This window comes from Bradysia coprophila, chromosome IV (genome assembly GCF_014529535.1).
Source record: "Bradysia coprophila strain Holo2 chromosome IV, BU_Bcop_v1, whole genome shotgun sequence".
In the NCBI taxonomy this organism is placed as follows: Eukaryota; Metazoa; Arthropoda; class Insecta; order Diptera; family Sciaridae; genus Bradysia; species Bradysia coprophila.
In genome coordinates, this window is record NC_050738.1 from 8,186,459 (window position 1) to 8,193,988 (window position 7,530).

The window sequence follows — 7,530 nt, forward strand, 5'->3', positions numbered from 1 at the left end:
GCATGACATTTTGTACAATAACCCGTTTTATTATTAGTATGAAGTAAACGACTATGTATCAAAGACCTTGATATTTACAAAAAAGATTTTTCATAACACAAGCGAGAAAATAGTCATATTCTCCTCTCCACTGAAACTTCGGATCCTTTTTTTGTGAAAAAAGTGGTGTTTTAATCGAAAAAAGTTGGAACTTGCATTTTCCCTAGAAAAGACGACACCTCCGAAATGCAATTTCAAATTTTCCATCGTTGAACAATTCTTTTCATATATTACTATTTCATATATGTCCTAAGTTGTCACCGAATCTACTACTTCTTTTGTAACAGATTGAAGAAAATATTTAACTTCGATAGATAAGAACCACCGTGCATTTTAGCATCAAATTTTATGCTCTCATTCTTAAGGTACCATAAACTCCTAACATATACGTTCACTCTCTCATTAATTTCTCCAAAAGTAATGAGGTGAAGAACCTTCTTTTCTACCGGAATAATATGGCATTGCGTCCTATTGCTGCAAAAAGAGAAAAGAAAAACTAACCCACTCCACTGCACACCTCCGGTTCAACAAAACTATTTCTGTATGCCTTTTTCGTGTATCCCTCGTTAACTCATCATATTTGAATAGTGCAACACCAACTTTCATGAAACATTAATAATCATTCTCATGTAGGCGCCAAAATTTCCGAATGACATTAAATTCAAATTTCAGAACTTGGAACAATTTATGCCTCATCCTAAGCAATTTTCATTGCTGCTATGAAATACCTCTAAGAAGCGATGACATATGCCACACGAAATGTTAATTGTTTCACCCTATATTATCTATGTGGAAGTGATGTTACGAAAACATCATATAAATCATTAGGAAATTTAATTATTTGTGTGGCGACAGCTTGTACTAAACTCTGTAAAACATTCCGCTTTTATGTCTTATAATACACGATTATGTTTAATAATATCTGCCTTAAGGCTAGCATCTGTTAGCTTTAACCACATATTTTACTTAGTTCATTATTTTCGATAAAAGATTCAAACTGAGACGTACGCAAGCTTCTTACATAGCATCAAGCTTAAGAAGAGTGTGGGATGGAATGTAAATATTACCTTAGGAATAATAATTATGTTTTGCATTCTTTTTTGAAGAAGAAAGCTGTTACCAATACAAATTTTCATCATTCCAGCGGAAGAGCAAAAGAGAGGCAGAAGTGAAACAAAATAATTTTTCGAATTTTAATAATTTTGGTGTGGCAAACGAATTTCTGAATATTTCCGTGCAATCTGTTATGCTTGGTGCATTCGTGTTCACTAAACTGTTCGCTGCACAGTCATTAACGTCTGAATTTCACACATACGATATCAATCCTTTCAAAATGCAATAAAAACGAGAAATTAATGTTTTCGTTGCAGGACTATATCACATTTCGATTTTAAGTTTACCACAATTTAATCAACTCATAACTATGCCAGTGAACTCATTAATTCTGCATTAGTTCAACCCAAGCGAATACTTAAAAAAAACATAAAAGAAAATATTACCTTGCGTGACGGTTTATCATTTCGACGAACATTTTTCGGAATTCAGACATTTTAATGCTATTTCAGAGACAGTATAAATTCGAGGTAAAAACGAATTATCCTTTTGTTGCTGACCTTTCGAAACATTCTATTGCACTTTATGCATTTTCATCCATTAAATTGTTTTATAAATAAAATTTAATTGATTCAGATCGGATATCCACGGATATGCAGGGCATTCTCTCATTAGTGTATATATGGATTTGTGGTAAGTGTAATATGTGCGGATTTTATAATATAAATAGGTATCATCAGGCCCAAAATAGCCTCTATGTGTTTATTTAAATTGACATATTCTCATTAGACCCTAGAGTTATTCTCGCTTCAATTCCCAAAACAGCAAGGAAATACAGATTGATTTAATAAATGACGTTTTGCAGTGGAGTCAGTGTGGCCTTTGGGTAATGGAATCAGACGGATCTTACAAAAATTATTGACCTTAATGTAGGAGAAGGTTTACGGCATCAGTTCTCTTTTCTCAATTCAACCCGATAGAGTACGGTTCGTCATTTTTCGAAAGAAGTCGCTGCAACAAATCCGGGGTGAACAAAAAATAATTAATCTTTTACTCGACGGATTTTAGTCAAATAAAATGTCATCGTATAGCACATGACCTCAGGACTCTGTAACAGTAATTAGTTTTGAAAGGGATATTATATTCAACCGATAAATTAATTCAAAACTACCGATAAAAAATAATAAATGACCGATAAACACGGTACCGATAAAAAATAATAAAGTACCGATAGCGAAATTCCCGAGTACCGATAAAAATATTTCAAACTACCGATAAGTTTTTACCGATAAAAAGTCCTGAAATACCGATAGATTGTTCATTTTATCGATCATTTTTAATTTTTTGTCGGTAACTTATTATTTTCTATCGATCATTCATTATTATTAATCGGTAGTTCATTATTTTCTATCGGTAGTTTATTATTATTTATCGGTAATTTATTATATTTTATCGTATTTCGGTATTTTTAATCGGTAAATTATTATTTTCTATCGGTGCTTTCTATTTTGCTTACTGCTCTGATAAAATAATTCGGGAAAAAAACAATTATTTTTCTGTTGACTTTGGATTTGTTGCAGCGACATTCTTCAGGGAAATAGTGAATCGTACTCTATCGGTATATTTTACATAACAATTTTATGATAAAATGGAGAAAAGGGAATTGATGCCGTAATCACTCTCTAGGTCACAAATGAGCTCAGGCTAGGGTTTTCTTATATTGTAAAACGTATATAGTACTAAACAAAAGAAGTACAAGATTCGGTATCGGACACTAAGCGAAATTCTAATGGTTGAGTTATGAACGACACACTTAAGACGTTTAGTTTCGAATTTATTACTTCAGATTCTTTCTATCGTTTGACATCTGAGACCTATCTGGCCGTCAGACTCTACACATGCGCCCCAACATTTGTTTATACTTAGATTTAATTCGAAAAGTCTATTTCAAAGCCTTAAAACTTTTAATGACGACTAATTGGCCATTTCGTGATCATACTTGCCCTTTAATGCTGACGCAATTATGAATGTTTATTTCGATATTGTGTGACACGCCATAAACACTGTCTTTATAATGTGCCCCCATGCTTTTTTTCGTGTAATATAATTTTTGCAAGTCTTTCTGTGAAATCATTTCAATTCTGGCCGTTCTGTTCATTTCAATAGTTCGAGCGAAACAAAATTGCGGTTTAAAATTGCTTCTTTGAATTAAACTCATCAAAATATTATAAAATTTGCTATTGTTTATTATAGCTATTATTTTTATCGCTTTAGATTATAAAATACAACATCGTTTTTAAGAAAGCCAAGAAAAAAACTGCTGTGATTCATAATTTGTAACACACAAAAAAATCACATCTCTCGACTAAAATATACAAAATGAATCTTATGTTATTTTACATTTAAATGATGCATATTTAACGAAAATGTTGGGGACTATAATAATAATTTGCTTAATGATAGTAATTTTTCCAACGTTTTTTTTATACACATACCTTTATCGTGTGTATGTTACCTACTCGAAAAAAAAATGTCTCGACGATAGAAAAAAGTCTGAAAAATTGACTTTGAAAATGTTTGCCAGAATTATATTGTAACCATTTTATGTGTGCGAGATGATTTTAAAATGGATTTCGCTATATATAGGATGATGTAGAATAGACTGTATACATTCGCCTCTAGATGGAATTAAGTGTTGTGAATAGTCAAGTTTGTTGAAAGAGGACAAAAGTTGAGTAGACTTTGTAGATTCAAAAACTTGTTTCCATTGTGTTCAGATGCAACAAAATTAAAAATGTTTGCGCACAGAAGAAGAAAAAAAAAACGTCGAAGAAAACTTTTATCAGCTCCCTAACGTTTCGATTAGAATCATGTTTGAACGTCTGAAAGTATATTCTACGATTTGCTTAATGAAAGTTGTTTTGAATTCAACTCTTTTCAAATCGAAATGTAGTTTTCGCACAGTTTGCACTATGCCACCATTCAGATTTGACTTCTTTCCTCAATCGAGCACTTGACATTATTACGAACTAAACGGTGGCGCGTCATTAAAGAAAAAAACTCCTTTTCGACATAAAAGCTTTGCCATTTCTTTGATGAAATAAAATTTCTTCCATCTTTCGATGAATAGCATTCGGCCTTTGTCGTACCGATCAATTGAATTAAATATATATTTTCAAATTGCGACCAATAAATTGCTTCCAGTTCAGTCCTTGTATACACTTAGGATGCTATAACTATATCCATATTAGATGAATATAATTTATTGTGAAGGTTCTAGTTGTGGTGCTTTTGATTCAATCAAATTATTAATACGAATCCATTATTTAGATTAATATTACATTGAATTCCATAATTTTAATTCAATTTTATCAAATTGATTCATCAACATAATAATACAATATGTGGATTTAGAATTGCATTTGAATAGGTAAACTAATTACCGTTGGTAGCGGTAGCTAGGACACTATATATGTCCTCTAATAGATTTTGAATGCTGGTCTCTGATTTTTTTTATTAATTTCGTTGAATTGCAATTATTATTGCTATCCAAATTGGTAATAAATCTGTTCAAATAAAAACGTCAAAATTTGCAAAATATAATCACCAAATATATTGGATTCACTCTAGGGGTAAATATTTAATGATGTAATGTTAAAGCGGCACAGTCACCACGAAATATCATAGACGTGTAGGGTGGGTATTAAAAAAATCAATTTTTAAGGAGCTCGGTGGTCACTTGCGACCTCATTAATCTTATGATATATAATAACCGATCCGCTTCTTTTTTCAAACCAATATAATACAGTCGATGTCAGTGAAATTAAGACAAGAATCTTATCTCCTCCAGCTGGTCCACTCACACAAACAATGCTTATACACCTTTATACGGATTGTTAAATCGTATAAGGGTAACTCCAGGGTTAGTTGCGTTACAAATTTCGTCATTTCTGAGGCATAAAATGAGCTGTGTTGGCTATGTTTTGCGGTAACAAATCAATCTATAAAATTTCTAATACTCATGAGACCCAGTGCTTTCACGCCAACAAGAATTGGAATTTTTGGCCTGCGAAGTGTGACTTGAGTGATCGAAGAAGTCGGCGGTTAGTTGCGTTACACGTTTGTGACTTTTCGAAATATTTTCACCAAATGTAAACTGATTTCGGTAATTTTTTCCCCTGAAAGCTACGGTCAAGACGCGCAGTTTAAGCCTGATATGAGGTTGGTAGCCCAAACTTTGTGGGAGATATGTCTATAAAAGTGATATTTTTCGGTGGTCATTAATAGCCAGAAATATTTATTTTTCAGAAATTTTTGGTTGTTGCCCCACTGAAAATCACTGAAAATGTTGCTTTGGCTCAAAACCGTTTAAAAAAAGGGTTACAAAATTTTTCGAGATAACCTCGACAAGTTAAAATTCGAGTATGACACTTATCACCACTGGAAAGCTGATTTCACCTACTTCACTCACCCAACTAACCTGATCGATCCAAAAGTATTTTTCTCGTGAAGTCATATGCTGTAGTTTTCTAATGATACCGATCTTCAGTTTTTATATGAAAAAATGTAATTTTGAAACAAGTCTACGGGAAGTCGAACACAAACAAACACTTTTTGGTTATATCTTCCCGAGACGTTATGCCAATGACATCATATTGGTGTCAAACTACGCATCTTGTAAATAGCTCAAAAAATTATTGAAATCGGTTCAGGTTTTTGAATGATGCTAGTCCCAAGAAATTGAATATGGTTTGGTGCATCCAGTTTAAGTTTCACTGAAACCTCAATATCTTTTGTAAGGCAAAGGAAATCGGATTTGGAGATAACTTCATTTTATAACCTACATTCAATATAATATATAACTTTTACATAAAGTTTTACACGTCAAAGTAGGTATATACGAGAGTTTAAATTCAGGTCTACATATGTGGTATATGATCCAACCACAATAGATTCACCATTTCCACTGCTTTCCCATTTAATATCATGATTGCAATAAATTATAGATTTCTCTAACCTTAGCTGCAACATTGATATTAAAAGCGTACGATATCCGCACCGTTGAATATCAGTATATATGTACAGAAATATGTACTAAATTTTCGATATATATAAAGATTATCGTATAAGCGTTCTAAAATCTTTTTACTTTCAAAAACTGTTGTACTATGTATATACGAACTTTACCGTTGTATAGAGTTATAATACAAACATTTCCCGTTTCGTGTATTTTGATTAGGGAAGATTCAATACTTAATTTATGATTTCCATTTACTTAACAATATAAACATTTTTGATTTGTGCAAACAACAAAAAGGAAGAAGAAATAATATAGTAAGTCGAACTTGCAGAAAATACAAACATAAGATGTTACATAGGAAAATTTACTTGCTGTTGTTTATTGAAACAAATTGAAGTCGGAAAGTTTTATTTTATTTTTCTGTAATATTTTTCGTGGATTTTCCTAGTATCCCTATTTATAAGACATTTCTATGACGACCGATACAAATTGCCCGCGCGGGCGAATAGCTTGTAATAATCGGCCAAAAGGAAAATTTCTTTCTTGCAGGGCTTATTATTGGAAATTTTATTTGTGAATTTTAATTTTTTAATTTTTTCAGAATTATTTGGAGTTTTTCAAAATTAAAATTCCCAATAAGCCTTGCTTTTACTACAGTATTTATTCGTGGAGGATAACACTTTTTCCTTTCTATATGTGTGGTAACGATGTATGAGCCTTAGGCCGACATCGACTGATACTCTCCTTTCTAAGACAATGAAGTTGATTTTGCTGGACTTTTGCACAAGTTGGTTGCAAAGCTCTAGGTACACACAGCGAATCGGAAGAGATCTAACTCAATTTTTTCTTTTGCTCTCCTGTGAAGTTTGACATTAAAACAAAAGAAAAATTAGATTTATGTCTCTTTCGCGTTGCTATATGTCTACAGTAAGAGAGGGTACAATAATGTAAGTTGGACCAGCTGTCAGGTCTGTCAATTGTATTCACACCTAACCTACGTTTAGGCGAGATTTCAATTAGGCGCCTCAATTTTCTCAGAGAGCTTTTGCATACTTCGGAGGTAACTTTAAGCCAATGGTTCACACTAAATTTTCAGTTAAATGAAAAACACTTAAAAATTAAAAACATTTGCAGCCTCTATTCAGACAGTCAGTATAAAAAAGGCTATTCGCCCAGGTGAGCCATTAGACACTCCATTCTTTCAATAGAATTTACCATACGCTACATAACAAAATCGTATAGTTAGTCACTTTTAAATAAGAAAGTTTTTTTTTTCATATGCAATGTCAATCTTTGGAACGATATAAAAATTCTATTGCAAAATTTCACATGTTCCTTATAACTTTTAAATCAAAAACTCGATCAAAACTTTCAAACTTTTTATTTTTCTTTTTTTTTGTAAGCTTTTGAAAAGACAA